This window comes from Tenrec ecaudatus, chromosome 6, assembly GCF_050624435.1.
Source record: "Tenrec ecaudatus isolate mTenEca1 chromosome 6, mTenEca1.hap1, whole genome shotgun sequence".
In the NCBI taxonomy this organism is placed as follows: domain Eukaryota; kingdom Metazoa; phylum Chordata; class Mammalia; order Afrosoricida; family Tenrecidae; genus Tenrec; species Tenrec ecaudatus.
Genome location: NC_134535.1, coordinates 118,262,351 through 118,279,375, shown reverse-complemented (window position 1 = coordinate 118,279,375; position 17,025 = coordinate 118,262,351). Strand labels below are relative to the sequence as shown.

At 44.3% G+C, this 17,025-nt stretch overlaps 1 non-coding gene across 1 annotated transcript; it reads left to right on the top strand.

Moving 5' to 3' along the window:
- Positions 1-15,615: 15,615 nt before the first annotated feature.
- On the top strand, positions 15,616-15,718 carry LOC142452090 (U6 spliceosomal RNA). The gene has a single exon (XR_012785148.1). It is a non-coding gene; the product is annotated as a U6 spliceosomal RNA (small nuclear RNA).
- The last annotated feature ends 1,307 nt before the right edge of the window (positions 15,719-17,025 follow it).

Here is a 17,025-nt window from a genome sequence, read left to right as displayed (position 1 = left end):
AGTAACAAGTACATACATATACACAATAACCCTCTTTCCTTTCGCCTCTGAGACCTAAAGTGACTTTCCTAACAAAACATGGCACCCAAGCTAGGGTCAGCCTTCCTTTCAGAGCCTATGTTTACAACATCCCTCAGAGTTCATACCTCAAAGGCCAGAGACAAAAGGGAACAAAACCTTCACCATTGGAGCTGGCTGGGTACCCATCAATTCCATCTTTTCCTAATCCCACCAGGATGGATGCTTCTTAACCACACCACCAATCATAATTGAATTCCTGATGCACTTAAGTGCCTCTAAGGTTACACGTGAATTGCACATCTTTCCATAACATCAGTCACAAACTGAAACTCGGCTACTCTGACTTACACTTTCTCCTCTGGCACTTTTCTCCCCACAGGACCAAATGAGCAGAATGGAATCACAGAAGGGACAAAGAACCTGGGGTCAGCAAGTCTCAGGCTGTGACAATTTGCCTCTAATAAGCTACATGACATAGAAGGAGTGCTTGCCCTCCCTGTGGGTCTATTTGTTTATTTTTGGAATAAGAAAAGTGGACTAGTTCTTCTCTAAGTCTCTCCCAGATTGAAGATCCTCAGGACACCCTTTGTCTTCCATTGACCTCTCAGGAGCCACTCTCCCCATGTCTCCTCTATTCTGTGAGGCCTTGGGGGCTGCTGTATCAACCATATCACTGGGCTTTCTTATCCTCTATGTTCCCATTGGGTTTGACAAATAGCGCACACAAGCACAAGATCAGAGGGAACAGAAGACCAAGTTGGGATATTTATTTTCCTCGCTTCTCTCCCTGTGCATCCACTGTGGGTTGACCATGAATTCGTGAACTAAAGGTCATCACTTGCATTCAGTGGCTCGTTCCATATAACCCTGTCTACACAACCCCTCTCTAGAGTCTAGAAAGTGCTCTTCTTTCCTCCATCAGGACTACAATTCTCCATCAGATCCACCAGTTTCTGACAAACTGATTCCAACTCATCCCAATCCCATGTGTATCAGATTGGTATTCTTTTCCGTGGAATTTCCAATGACTACTTTTCTAGAAGTAGCTTGCCAGGCCTTTCTTCTGAGGTGCCCCTGGTTGGACTCAATCTTCAAACCTGGTCTTTAACCCATTACTGATTTGTACCACCCACAGGTTGTATCAGAACTCAAGGTAGTGATGATGACTGTAAACCGCCAGTGTACTAATGCTTGTGATTTCTGGGTAGTGCCCACACAGCGGTAAATTATCCTATTTATTAAACTCTCTTCAAATCAAACAAGTTAAATATGCCATCTGTTTCCTGCTCTGGCCATATGTGATTCCTCCGGACTTCTACACCAATGCCCAGGAATGTCTCATTGATTCAAATTGGGTAAGAGCAGGACCTGAACTGCACCTCCTCCACCACCACCGCCATCGCCACTTCCGTCACCATCATTACCCTCCTGCCACTGAATGGGGGGTCCTGGCCCTTTCCTCATGGTGACCCCTATTCATCTTCAGGTCCTGGGGTAGCAGCACTACAGGCAACAAGTTCTCTAAGTGCTGGCCCTCTGCAAAGCATGCACACACATCTGCAAGCCTTTCCAAAAAACGTCTTTGGGAGCCGGCGCTTTGAGAATGAAGGCTGTAGACACGTTGGAATCCAGGCAAATACAACAAGCAATTATAGCAAAGCCTGTGAAACAAAATCAGAGAAAAACAGGGCCGTTTCCCTCAAGAGAACACAGTCATTAAATGGGACCTCACACTGCTGCACCGACAAACTGGTCATGCAGCCTGGACTTTTTGTGTGTTCCTCTCTTTGATTTGGCAGGGATCTGCTTCATTAAAAAGAAATTGAGTCTCAGAATCCACTTTCACTGACCGCATACATTGAAAGGCAGTGTATAAAGAAAAAACATAGAGCGGCACAAGAACATTTTCAAAAGGTGACATTTCAAGGAAGTAGATGTAAATTCATTTTGTATTGTGTGTGCGTATTAATTCACAAAGAAGAATTTACCATCAGTGAAAAAGAATTGGAAAATACAGTTGCAGTGTGGTTACCCATCGCATTTTATATTGTTTTTAAAAAGCAAGTCGTAACTTTCTCTGAAATGCCAGCATCATTACACTGGTAGACCAGCATACACCACAGGCCTGAATTCCCGTGCCTACCGTCACCATAGAAATGGAAGGGCAAAGACTGGCAGGGGCGGCCCCTCAATTAATCCCTGCTGACTTGTGGCTATACCCAGCCACAGATGGCACCAGAAAGCCCAGGGCACAACTCCCTAGTTCCACACACACTTCGGCCTCAGTGACTTCCTAGTTGTAAAGCACATTTTTTTCAACATATCTTTTTTATTTTCATTTTTTTATAATTTTATTGGGGGCTCTTTACAAACTCTTTTTTTTTTCTTTGCCCTAATCATTTTTTTCTTTATTCTTAACATTTTATTAGGGACTCATACAACTCTTATCGCAATCCATACATATACATACATCAATTGTATAAAGCACATCTGTACAATCTTTGCCCTCATCATTTTCAAAGCATTTGCTCTCCACTTAAGCCCTTTGCGTCAGGTCCTCTTTTTTCCCCTCCCTCTCGGCTCCCCCCTTCCTCTTGATCCCTTGATCATTTATAAATTATTATTTTGTTATATCTTGCCCTATCCAGCATCTCCCTTCACCCCCTTTTCTGTTGTCCATCCCCCAGGGAGGAGGTCACATGTAGATCCTTGTAATCGGTTCCCCCTTTCCAACCTACTCACTCTCTACCCTCCCAGTATCGCCCCTCACACCCCTGGTCCTGAAGATATCATTCACCCTGGATTCCCTGTGCCTCCAGCTCCTATATGCACCAGTGTACAACTTCTGCCCTATCAAGACTTGCAAGGTAGAATTCGGATCATGGTAGTGTGAGGGTAGGGGGTGGGGAAGAAGCATTTAGGAACTGGAGGAAAGCTGTATTCTTCATTGGTGCTACGTCGGACCCTGACTGACTCATCTCCTCCCCTAGACCCCTCTGTGAGGGGATCTCCAGTGGCCGACAAATGGGCTTTGGGTCTCCACTCTGCACTTCCCCCTTCATTCACTTTGTTAAGATTTGGTTGTTTTTTTTTTTTTATGCCTTATACCTGATCCCTTTGGCACCTCATGATCACACAGGCTAGTGTGCTTCTTCCATGTGGGCTTTGTTGCTTCTGAGCTAGATGGCTGCTTGTTTACCTTCAAGCCTTTAAGATCCCAGACACTCTAGCTTTTGATAACCGGACACCATCAGCTTTCTTCGCCACATTTGCTTATGCACCCGTTTGTCCTCAGCTATCATATCATGGAGGTATGCACCCAATGATATGATTTTTTGTTCTTTATGCCTGATAACTGATCCCTTCAGGACCATGTGATCACACAGGCTGGTGTGTTCTTCCATGTGGGCTTTGTTGCTTCTGAGCTAGATGGCCGCTTGTTTATCTTCAAGCCTTTAAGATCCCAGATGCTATCTCTTTTGATAGCTGGGAACCATCAGTTTTCTTCACCACATTTACTTGTTCACCCGCTTTGGCTTCAGCAGTTGGGTCGGGAAGGTAAGCATCATAGAATGCCAATTTAATAGAAGAAAGTATTCTTGCACTGAGGGAGTGGTAAAGCACATTTTAAAAGCAGATAATGACATAAAACTCCCCACACCAGCTTCTCTCCTTTTCTCCTCGAGGGTCCATGAATGTAAAAATGTGCTTCGTAGTGTCGTCACTGTGAAGTAATGGACTGAAACTGGGATTTGACTTCGGCCCTCCAGGAACTTACACTCCAGCCCAGGAGAGGTCAGAGTGGTCTAAGCAACTGCTAGAGTACAGAGCCCAGAACTGAACCAAGAGTGAGAGCGCCTGTGGGCTTGAGGAGTGAAAACAATTCTATCCAGGGAGCGGCTCTGGCGCTGGACTCAATGCTCGCTCGTAGGGGGTCTGCAGCTTTAGCAAAGACACAAAGTGAGGCTTCACTGAGCAGAGAAGCAGTGATGCCCGAAGCCTAGCGGGGGACAGTAAACCCACTGGCCAGAGGAAGAGTTCATACAAGCGGTCGTGGGGAGATCAAGCTGGAAAGGCAGGCAGAGGAATTCGGGCGCTCAGCTAAGGCTCTTGGACTTCATGCTGGAAAGGCAACACGAAATGACAGGAGAACGCGCGGGAAAGGAACAGATCCCCTATCACTGAATCCAGTTTATTCAGACACTGGGGCTGTCTTCCAGCGTTGTCTGGGAAACCAACTGCGCTGGCTTCTTCAAAACAAACTCAAAGCCAACACTGATGGGCACTCACGGTGACCTCCAATGTGTCCGTGTAGACGTGAGCTCCAAAGGGTTCAATAGCTAATTTCCCATCAGTAAATCAATCACCAAGCCTTGCTTCCAAGGCACCTCTGGGTGAATGTGAACCTCCAGCCTGCTGGTTAGCAGTTGAGCTCCTTGCACGGTTGTACCACACAAGGATGCTCATGCTGATTACACAGCACGGAAACTCCTGCTCAGCCTCCTGAGAAAAGCACGTAAGGCCGCACTAGTGAAGGCCCCCACTTTATAGTGAGTAAGAAACCCAAGTGCTGATGAGATAACACTCACCGAAGTGTTTCTGACTGAAATCGTGTTCATGAAACCGTTTTCTTCACTTCCCTGTAGGAGCATGAAGCTCCGTACGAGCCTCGCCGAACCCTTTCTGCTTATTCCAAGTCCAGTCCCCGTCCTTCCTTCTGCTGACTGCCTTCACTTGGTCCCTCAAAGGCTGTCGCACTGCCTCCCGCAAGTCCTGAGGCAGCCTTGGTTCAGTTTTCCCGAACGCTCCCTTATCCCACCTGTGTGTGTGTGTGTGTGTGTGTGTCTCACTTTTACTTGTATTCTTCTTCCTATTCCTCATCTTCTATCTTAACACCATTTTCTCTTTTTTCTTAAAATTTCCTCTGTTCTAAAGTTGGGTTTTGTTGTTCTTGTGGAGTAGCTTCTGCGTCCATACATTCCATTTTTACTGTAACTGCCGTGTCACAAACCGCCGACAGGATGTTCATGAATAATGCTGGGAGACTTTTTCCCTGGCTGCGCATGACAAGATTTATCATCCCCCCCCCCTTTTATTTCACCGTCTCTCCACAACATAACCTCTCTGCATTTCCTCCGTCCTTTTGCATCAGGTCGTCTCTTTAGGGGTCACTTCCTCACCCTCTTACCTTTTCCCTCTTCTAGTTTCCCCAGGGGCTTTGTATCTCCCCAGAACTTAACCACCACGCCCTATCCTCCTACTCCCCCTACCCCCACCACACTTGAGCTAATGACTCAAATTTTATTCATTCTTAACCTATAAAGAAAGGCCTAGTTTTATTCTTGTATCCATCTGTCTAGTTGGCTGGTCTCACTTCAAGGGTCAAAGTCTGGTACATTGTCACAAGTTCTCCCATGCCCTTGCCATCTCCCTCTGCCCAATCCATACTCCTGTGGAAGCCGAATCTTGCTACTTTGTCTACATGACCACCAAATCCTTTCTTCATCATCTCATGCAACATCCGAATGTTGTCCTACACCTGTCTTTCCTCTGGGATCTCTCATGACACACCATAACATCCCAATCAAAATCATTTTCTCATCTTGCTTGTTGAACTCTATTTTTCTCTAAAACCAGACATCCTTCTTCCCTATGAAGAATTTGCACAGGGAGGAAGCTGGACAAGATAACTTATCCAGCGTACACAGAGTTAAGTAAAGGAGGCTGCTAAGTCTTCACCCCTGCATCTGAATCTTCACCACTCATGCCTTGAAATCCATTCGCTCATTCTTCTACCCATGGACTGTTCGCTCCCACACCAAGTCTCCACCAAATGGCCATCTGTCTCCTCGTCTCTGAGTTGACATAGCTCTTTCATATAAAAGGCTCCCCAAGAGTTGATGAAAACACAAGGTCGAAATTAACTAGCTACATACCACAAAAATGGGAGCAGGTGAATGTCACACTTGTCCCCAGAAGGGGATATTTTGGGTACCCTATCATCCTTTTGAGAGGGAGATGATTCTGGATTTATTAAGAGAGTTTTCCTGGCTCAATGCCTGGGTGGAAACGGGAGGACTTTGGCACAGAGCATGAGACCAGGGAGAGCACTGAGTGAAGCGCTGGGAAGCGGCTCCATGGGATTGGTGCGGCCAGGAGCTGAATAAGGTACAAAGCAATAATTCAAAAGTTAATAAAGGAGAGGAAAGAAAAACCAAGTGTTCACCCCACCGCACCCCCCAACAGGCTATTTTTTCCCTCAGACTTATCAAACACGGTCTATTTTTAAAGGAGCCTCAGACACAGTGTGAATGGCCTGAGCTTGCAACAAGCTTTCTAAATGACCCTAGCACAGCAGCGAGATTCGTTGATGTCAGAGGATTAGCTCATTTCTAAGATGTAAGCGGTACAGCCTATTTCGTAGAGTTGTGAAACTTTCAGGAGAAAATAAGTATGACAGCAATTCATAAACTGAAAGATACTATGTGACTGCGGAGGCCTGATACTAATAAATGGAAGTGTCAATTACATAAATTCACTCATAAATGTACATCAGTATGCAAACCTTAATCTTTTTCCTCTCATTTTTTTAGGGTAGCTTGCTGAATTATAATTTAGGTTTCTAAGTTTTGATCAATATACAACCATGTGGACACCATCCTAATTAAGATGTAGAATATTTCTACCATCCCCCAAAGTTCCCTCACACCAGAGCACAATTACCATCCCTTGCTCCCCAACATGCCCTGGCAGTCTCTGCTTTGATGTCAGTCCCATAAGTTTACCTCTTCCAAAATATCCTTGAAATGAAACCATAGAATATGAAGCCTTTGTGCCTTTGTTGGTCGTAAAGGCTTTGGGGACTCCGTTCATTCTTTCGTTGTTGAGAAGGGTTCCTGCTCACGGACATGCCACATTTGCTTCTCATTCACTATCGAAGGATATTTGGTGTGCCGTCACTTACGAAAGGCTGCTGTGAGACTCACGTGCCCTCTTGGGAGAAATACATGTCTTCCTTTCTCTTGAGTATACCTACCCGGGAGTGGGAGTCTGCGCACCCCGGGTCCCACCATGGTTTATGTTTAACATGAAAACCTACCAAACTGTTTTCCAAAGTAGCTTTGACAGTTTGCATCTTCACCATTCTCCTTAACACGACTTGACCTTGTAAGTCTTCCCTCTTATAGCCACGCTGGTGGCGTCCAGGGCTGGCTCATTGTGGTGTAGACATGAAGTCCCCTGTTTATAATGTTAAGATCTAACTGAATGCTTATCTATCATCTCTATATATAATTTGGTACCGTGTCCAGGTGTTTTGCCCACTTTTAAACTGGGTTGTTTATCTTACTACTGAATTGTAAGCATGCTTTACATACTTTAAACACTAATCCTTTATGACAAGTGTGTACTTTGCAAATATTTTCTCCCCTCTTGGGTTTATTATATCATTTCCTTAATAGTAACTTTCAAGGATAGTTTTCTTTTTATTATGTCAATATATGTTTGTTTGTTTTAAGTTGTATGGCTCGTGTTGTAGATATCTAAGCCATCTTTGCCTTAACTAAGGTCATAAAAATATTCTTCTGTTCTAAAAGTAGCATAGTTATAATTTTATGATACATTTCAAGTTACTGTTTTATACTTGATAGATAGCATAAGTTAAGGTTCATTTATCAATTTATGGTGTATCAAGGTCTATATTTTAATAATCATTTCCTTTTTTTACTTTAATAAATCATTTTATTGGGGCTCATACAACTCTTTTTTTTAAAACGATTTATTAGGGGCTCATACAACTCTTATCACAGTCCATACATATACATACATCAATTGTATAAAGCACATCTTTACATTCTTTGCCCTAATCATTTTTTTCTCCTCTTTTCTTTTTTTACATTTTATTAGGGACTCATACAACTCTTATCACAATCCATACATACATCAATTGAGTAAAGAACCCTTACACATTCATTGCCCTTGTCATTCTCAAAATTTGCCTTCCACTTGGGTTCCTGGAATCAGCTCATTTTCCTTGCTTTTCCCTCTCCCTCCCCGCTCCCCCCTTCACCATGAACCCTTAATAGTTTATAAATTATTATTTTATCTTATCTTACACTGCCCGGCATCTCCCCTCACCTACCTTCCCATTGCCCTTCTCCCAGAGAAGATGTTACACATAGATCTCCAAGATCGGTTCTCCCTTTCTATACCCCCTTCCCTCCCAGTGTCGCCACTCTCACTGCAGGTCCTGAGGGGTTCATCCGTCCTAGATTCCCTGTGTTTCCAGATCCCTACTGTACCGCTGTGCATTCTCTGGTCTAACCAGGTCTGCAAGGTAGAATTGGGATCATGATAATTGGGGTGTGGGGGTGCGGAGGAAGCGTTCAGGAACTAGAGGAAGGTTGTGAGTTTCATTGTTGCTACACTGAACCCTGAGTGACTCATCTCCTACCCACTATTCCTCTGCAAGGGATGTCCGGCTGTCTACAGATGGGCATTGGGTCCCCATCACGCACTCCCCTCATTCACGGTGATGTGATTTTTCCCCCCTGCCTTTGTTGTTTGAAACGTGTGTATGTGTGTATGTGTGTGTGTGTGTGTGTGTATGTGTTGTGGAGGAAGAGCCTGTTTTGTTGCTTCGAGATTCCCTCTATGGGCCCAGCCAGTCCTAAAGATGTGCTAAGAAGAGAGTGGTGAATTCCAAAGAGAGCGGTATATTTTACTAGAGCGTGTGAGACTGACTAAAGCACTGAGTGAGGAAGATGTCCCAGAGGCGGCTAGAGTAATTCAAGTGGAAGACAAGCAGGCCACAGAAAAATTCCTCAAGAGGAGTTAGTCAATACAAAATTGATGAAGAGTCAAATAGAGTAAGGTGTGGAAAAGCTGAGAGATCAAAATGTATTAAAATTGTCTCCTCTAGATGGAGGGAAGGTGGGGTAGAAAGGGAGAACCAGTTACAAGGATCTACATATAACCCCCTCCCTGTGGGATGGAACAGAAAAGTGGGTGAAGGGAGATGTCAGACAGTGTAAGACATGACAAAAGAATAATAATTTATAAACTATCAAGGGTTCGTGAGGGAGGGGAAAAATGAGGAGCTGATACCATGGGCTCAAGTAGAAAGCAAATGTTTTGAGAATGATGATGGCAACAAATGTACAAATGTGCTTGACACAATGGATGGAGGGATGGATGGATTGTGATAAGAGTTGTATGAGCCCCCAATAAAATGATTTAAATAAACAAATAAATAAAATTGTCTTCTCTCTCAATAATTTGAGGAAAGAGGAGTCAGATTGAGGGGATACACTGATTTCCAGGTGTCCACTGTACATATATAGTATCCTAGAAAGTTCTACAGACACTGAAAGATAAAATACTAAACCACAGGACAAGGAAAAGAACCATCCGGAACAAGAAGAGGATTTCTGGGGTCAAAGGTCGCCATGCATCAGAACTGACTCAAGGAACAATCAAGGGAGATGGCGTGTGAATTTGATCTCTCTAAATTGAGAGCATGGACACACATCCTGAAGAGGAGATAGTTCTAATTAGCGGGTGTAGTTTAAAGCCTCAAACAATACAGTGATTCTCCCCCTCCATGTGAGAGGGCACACTCTCGGTCTTCATGAAAACCTCATCCTCCATTTAAAATGCCCTCTACTGGGACTGGGGCCCCCTTCGCTGCCCCCGTCTACCATCCGCCTCCTGAACCTCAGTTCCTTCAGTCTGGTGCTGCCGGCTCTAGGCTCTGAGAAGCGTCGTATCAAAACCTAAAGGCTTTTTATGTTTGGGTCTAGACGTCTACCAACCTTCTTAAAAGAAGCAATATCCTTATGCTTTCCATAAAAGTCATAGAAACAGATTATCTCTTCTTTCCCTTTTTCCACAGTTTGAAGGCCCCTTGGTGTTACCTATAAACAACTTATATCAGAAATACCTTCACTTTGTAAATTATGCAGACATTCGGGTCTGATACCGGAGGTACCAATTCATTGGAGATGTAATTTGGGACTCTATTTTTCCCAGGTGCCCCAGATGAGACCCATAAGCACTGAAGTTTGAGAAGCGCTCCTTAGAGATGTGCAGGAAAGCTAACTATTTCCCACCTCTCTCTACCAAGACACTCGGGTCTTGAACAGTGTTTGCAAAACCCTGGCCAGTTAGGGTCCATCCCACTTGAAAGAGAGAAATTCCATCCCGTTGGAATGAAGTGGGATGTATGTGTTCTTCACGCACAGTGAACGAAGCGAGCGCTGTTTTCAGTCTGAGATTCACACGTGAGTACATGGATTGGTGGAAAATGCTGTCCCCCTGTGTATCATAAAGGAAATTGTTTTAAAGGCCAGAGAGAAGCAACAGCCTCGTCTCTGACTTCGTTGCTTCATATCACCCCATTTTCCTCAGCTTGCTAGGCTGGGGCTGGGTCACTGGCCAAGCTAGACCAATTAGAAGAAGTGAAATTTAAATGCCAAGAAGGCAAATGAATTGTCTGTGGGCCACAGACCCAACCAGTTGAGGAGCCTGGTGGGCGAGGCTATCCGTTGGGGCAGTGGAGAGCTGCTGAGCCAACACGAAGGGCAAGGTGGCCGTCACAGAAGATCAGCGCGCACAGAGAAGTAGAGCAAGGTATTGCAGAGTTTGGCCCCTAGTGGGGTGAGAGAATGAGCGCATGTGCCTTAATATTTGCAGGCTGTCCAGTCCCCACCCCTTCCCCTTCTTCCAGGTCCTTCTGAAGCCTGTACTCCTGGTCATCTCATACATCCCCGGGGGCGGGAGTGCCCGGGTGGTACAAAGAGGGAATGTGCTTGGGTACAAACCTAAATGCTGGCATCGCCCCCCCCCCCTCCCCCGCCCCGGTGGCCACGAGGCGTTGAAACGTCCAGGAAGCACAATTCAACAGTCACAAGTTTCTCATTTAGCAAAGCCTGTGGTATTTCTCAGCCACCTGATTCCCGAAAAAGACCCTACCATTACAGAGGTCTCCAGAATGAAACCCACCCCCGACAGGGAGGAGGTAAAACGAAATAGAGGAAAGAACTAGGAGGCAAAGGGCATTTATAGAGGTCTAAATACAGGCATGTCAATATGTAAGTATATTTATATATGACACTGGGGAAATAGATCTATGCACATATACTTATAGGTTTAGTATTAAGGAACCAGATGGATATTGGGTCCCTACTCAAGTCCTCCCTCATCACAAGAACATTTTGTTCTAATAATCCGGCACTCTGAGGTGCTCACCTTCCCGACACGATTGCTGACGACAAAGCGGGTCCATACACAAATGTGGTAAAGAAAGCTGATATACTGTCTGGAGGCTTAAAGGCTTGAAGATATACAAGTGGCCATCTAGCTGAGAAATAACAAAGCCCACAAGGAAGAAGCACACCAGCCTGTGTGATCATGAGGTGTCAAAGAGATCAGGTATCAGGCATCAAAGAACAAAAAAATCATATCATTGTGAATGAGAGGGAGTGCAGAGTAGGGACCCAAAGCCCATCTGTAAGCAATTGGACATCCCTTACAGAAGGGTGGTGGGGAGGAGATGAGCCAGTCAGGGTACAGTGTAGCAACGATGAAATATACATTTTTCTTCTAGCTCTTAAATGCTTGCCCCTCCCTACACACACACACACACACACACACACACACACACTATCATGATCTAAATTCTACCTTAAAAATCCAGTTAGACCAGAGGATGCACAGTGGTACAGATAGGAACCAAAAACACAGGGAATCCAGGACAGATGACTCCTGCAGGACCAGTGGTGAGAGTGGCAATACCAGGAGGGTGGAGAGAAGGTGGGGTACAAAGGGGGAACCGATCACAAGGATCTACATATAACCTCCTCCCTGGGGGATGAACAACAGAAAAGTGGGTAAAGGGAGACATCAGACAGTGTAAAACATGAAAAAAAATTTATAAATTATCAAGGGTTCATGAGGGAGGGAGGTTGGGGAACATGAGGGGTTGATACCAGGGGCTCAAGTAGAAAGCAAATGTTTTCAAAATAATGAGGGAAACCAATGTACAAATGTGATTGACACAATGGATGGATGGATGGATTGTGCTAAGAGTTGTACGAGTCCCCAATAAAATGATTTAATTTTTAAAATCCCACCCAACCTCTGCCTTAAAATCATCAGCAGTGGCCCAATAATGTAAATAATAGCCAATTATAAACACTTACAGTGGGAGATGCACTTACGCTGTGATATGTATGCTCCACATGCAGTACATACAGAAATCCCTTAATCTTCACAGTAACTTTTTGAAGTAGAAGCTGTTATCAAATCCATTTCATAAATGAATAAACTGAACTAGAGAAGAGTTAAGAAACAAAACCAGGGTGTCACGGCTAGCCAGTGGAGAAGCTGTGATAGAAACCTACACAGTTAGTGCTTCACTCTATGTCCCTGGGAAGCACCCTCTACATCCTCTCTACTGTGGACACAGGAAAACAAATGAAGTTCCACCTTGGAAAATGATTTCAAAAATAAGATGAAATACTCTATTGAAATATTTAGAGGAACACAAAGAAACAAAAACATTAATGAAGAAAACCTACAAAACTTTTGAAAACATGTGACTTCTAAAAACCTATTGACAGATAACACCTACCCAGACAAATACATGTAAGTATACACGCAGCTCAATGAATTTTAAATAAGATAAGCTGTCACTCATCCGTTTAGTATCCTGTTCATTAAGTAGCATAGAGAAATACTCATAGTAAACACAATGACTGCTTTCTCTGCAGCTACAACTTAAATTAGCAGAGAGGTGAGGGGATGAAGACAGAATTCACCACGAGTGAATTCCTTGCTTATCCTTCAAAAAGACAAGCAAGAGACAGTATGAGTGTGAGCTGGGGGAGAAAATAAAACGATCCAAACACCTAAAAGAATAAGCAAATTCTCAAAGAGACCTGCTTTTAGAAAAAGTTAGAGATTTATTTCAGTCTTACCCTCAGCCATTCATTTAGGACAAGTAATAATGAGACAGAGTGAACAATGCAGTCTGCGGGCCTGTGGGTTTCATGGACTTTGGTCGTTTGGAGCAATCTCTAAAACGGAAATGCTTCTGTGGTTTGCTGCTGGCCAGGTACTGCAGCTACACAGCACCGCCCTCTGAAAATGTGATGCCATGTCCTCGAACACAGGGCGACGGCAGCTGTGTGCTGCTCTCCATGAGCTTAGCCCAAGGACTGACCCAGCCCACAAACCTCCTTCATCCCCAAGCCTGGTGCTCCTGCGCCCAAGTCCAAGTCAGGGCAGCAAGCAATAAAACAGCCGAGCTGGGACAGGAAAGAGAACAGATAAATGAGAGGGTTTGAGAAAGAAAAGAATAGATGGAGGGTGAAAGGAGACACACAGTTCTGTGTAAAACAAATATGAATATACATAACATCTCTAGGCCACAGAAACCTATTTTGCCTTCTACCTATTAGCTTGAGAGAGGGCATGCAAGTGCTTTTACGGCTGGGTTGGCTAAGGGAGTTTTAGGTAAGCAAAGTATAATCATCCAACTTAATAACATTTAAAGCTACAGCTTCCAACTATTTTGTAACCTTTACCTAATTCATTTTCAGAAAACCTCTGCAAGATATGTATGGATTAAGTCCCCATTTTGTAACTGCGCAAACCAAGGGCAAGAGGTTAAGTGCCTTACCTACAGTGAAGGGAGAAGCTGGCACACAGAAGTGGACGGTGAACAACAATGAAGTTCCGCTGTTCCCCAGGACCATGCCAAACCCATATTTTCCCAAATTGCGTGTGTGATCAACTTCCAAGTTCTTACGGAATGCCACCAAAGACTCCCTTGGGCCACAGTGGATTCCAGGTTGGGCAGCTAAACACAGGTTCAGTAGTCTGAGCCCACCAGGCGCTCTGCAGGACAAAGGGGAGGCATTCTGTTCCCAGAAAGGTCTGCAGCCTCAGCTGGACATCCCCTGACAGAGGGGGTACAGGGAGGAGACGAGCCAGGGTGCAGTATAGCAATGATGAAACATGCAACCTTTCTCTAAATGCTTCCTCCCCCCACTATCATGATCCCAATTCTACCTTGCAAGTCTGGCTAGACCAGAGGATGTACACTGGTACAGATAGGAACTGGAAATGCAGAGAATCCAGGATGCATGATCCCTTCAGGACCCGTGCTGAGAGTGGCAATACCAGAGGGTGGAGGGAGGGTGGGGTATAAAGGGGGAACCAATTACAAGAATCTACATATAACCTCCTCTCTGGGGAACGGACAACAGAAAAGTGGGTGAAGGGAGACGTCAGACAGTGTAAGACATGACAAAAGAATAATAACTTATAAATTATCAAGGGTTCATGAGGGAGGGAGGGGAAAAATGAGGAGCTGAGACCAAGGGCTCAAGTAGAAAACAAATGTTTTGAGAATGATGACGACAGCAAATGTACGAATGTGCTTGACACATGGATGGATATATGACTGTGATAAATAAAAAATGATTTAAAAATTAAAAAAAGATTTGTAGCCTGGAAAATCCACAGGAGCAGCTCTTGTCTGTCCCCCGGGGCTGCCATGCATCAACCTCAGCACTGTGGCAGTGACTTTCAGTTCTGAGGTAAAACTGGTCAAACAAAGGTGCTCCTCTCTAGATCAATACGCGACATCCCGATAAAGCAGAGAGAAGGCTGACGCTGTCACGGATTGCATGCTACTTGGATCCACAATGAACACCATGGCAGCGGCAGTCCAGACATCAAGGAGTATAGAATACTGGGCAACTCCGCTACCAGACTGACCTTGAAAGTGTTGAAGAGCGAAGATATCACCTTGAAGAATAAGGTGGGTCTGAGCCAAAGTGTGGGATTATTTATCACCTCACACGCAGAGGAACACCGGACGGTAAGTAAGGACTCCAAAGGAAAATTGATGTCTTTCGATTAGTGAAGATGAAAATATTTGAAACTCTGGATTTTAAATGCAGTATGGCCACAGCTGTATGAAATTGTGCACACAAAAGCACAGGAGGAAAATAAATCAGAATTTTAACAAAATTCTAACAACATTTTAACAAAATAAATAATAATAGAAATTGGGTGAAAGGAGATGTCAAACAGTGTGATATATGACAAAATCATAATTTGTAAATTATCAAGGGTTCATGATGGAGGGGGGAGCAAGGAGAGAGGGGAAAAATGAGGAACTGATGCCAGGGGCTTACGTGGAGAGCAAATGTTTTGAGAATGATGAGAGTAATGAATGTACAAAGGTGCTTTACACAATTGATGTATTATGGACTGTGATAAGAGTTGTATGAGCCCCTAAATAAAATTATTTTTAGAATCAATCAATTAATTAAATTACTGAATATATCATGGACTATCACTGAATGAACAAATCTGTGTTGAAAGAAATACATCCAGACTGCTCCTTAGAAACAAGGATATCAAGATGTCATCTCATTTACTTTGAACTTCTTATTGGGAGAGACCAGCCCCTGCAGAAGAGCGTCAGGGCAAGGTAGAGGTTAATTTATAAAAGGCGCACCCTCAATGGCATGAGCTGACATAGAGGCTGCAACAACGGGCTCAAACAAAGCGAAGTCGGGGTGCTCCCTTTGGCAGCACGAGCATTAAATTGGAGCGATAAAAAGATGAGCATGGTCACTACGCAAGGATGACACGGAAATCCGTTGAAGCGTTCCATATTACAAAACAAAACAAAGATGTGAGGATGACACAGAACCGGGCAGTGTTTTGTTTCTGTAATACATGAAGGTGACATGTGTCAGGGTCAACTCAACAGCGCCTAACAACAGTAACAAGCCTGGCCACACACCTGGCTGTCATCCAAATGACATTTTTTAAAAAGTACATTTCCACAAGTAGATATGAGTCTAGGGAGCTAAACTGAGTGATGGGACAGGTACAAAAATGTGCCATTAGGAGATCAAAGCTCATCGTCAGTCACTATCATTCTCTGTCCTCGCTAGCCAGCCGACTTGACCATTTCTGAACATCTCAGCAAAGCCTGGTGGTGTAGTACTTACACATTTGGATTCTAACTGCGAGGTCAGCAGTTCAAAACCACCAGCCACTTCATGAGTGAAAGATGGGGCTTTCTACTCCTCATAAAGAGTTACAGTCTCTGAAAATGGCAGGGGCAGTTTTATCCTGGCCTATAGGATGGCTATGAGTTGGCATTGACTCAATAGCAGTTCGTTCATTTATTTGTTTGTTTGTTCGTTCATTCGTTCGTTTCTTCTTTGGAAGCAAAACCTGATCCAAGCAATAGATTGAGACCCTCAAGCCAATATGGATGAAAATGGTCTTCCTCTCCTAACTCTGTCTTTACTTGGTGTGGGAGAAATAGAAACCCTGCTGCTCATTATGCTGTAGAGAGCCTATGAGCCCCTGCTGGGCTCGTCCTAATTTATGTCTGGCAACACTCGCACTGCAGCTTGTCTTGAACTGCAGCCCACTCAACAGAACCCTGACCCTCTATCTCTGTGACCTATTGCTAGTTTCCTCCTCCTAAGCAAGCACAGAGCTCTCTAAGTCACCCTAACAGGTGGGTCCAGTCCTGAGTCCCTGATACCTTTCAGACACTCTCCTCAGCATGGCCTCCATTCTGTCTCCTCCTGAGCATCTCTGCTGTTGCACCACTTCTGTTTTTCCTGCTCTCACCTCCATTTTCACCTCCCACTTTCCTCCCTTCCTACGACTCAGTCTCTTGAAACCAAGGTCAAATCATCATGGATTATATAAACCTTAAGAACATCATCCCCAAACGGATTAGCATAGGTATCCCCTCTTTGCTCGACGCTTTGTCACATCTTTCTACAATGCATCACTGCCCCTCCAGTAATTTTCTCTTGCTCCATCCATATGATCTCGCAGATTCTATGGACTTTAACATCCCATGATGTCTGTCTGCTTCCTTTTCCCCTCCAGAAATAAAGCTACATCAGGAACTCTGAATCTCCTTTAGTATCAATATGTGGGCCAGACTGAGCATTT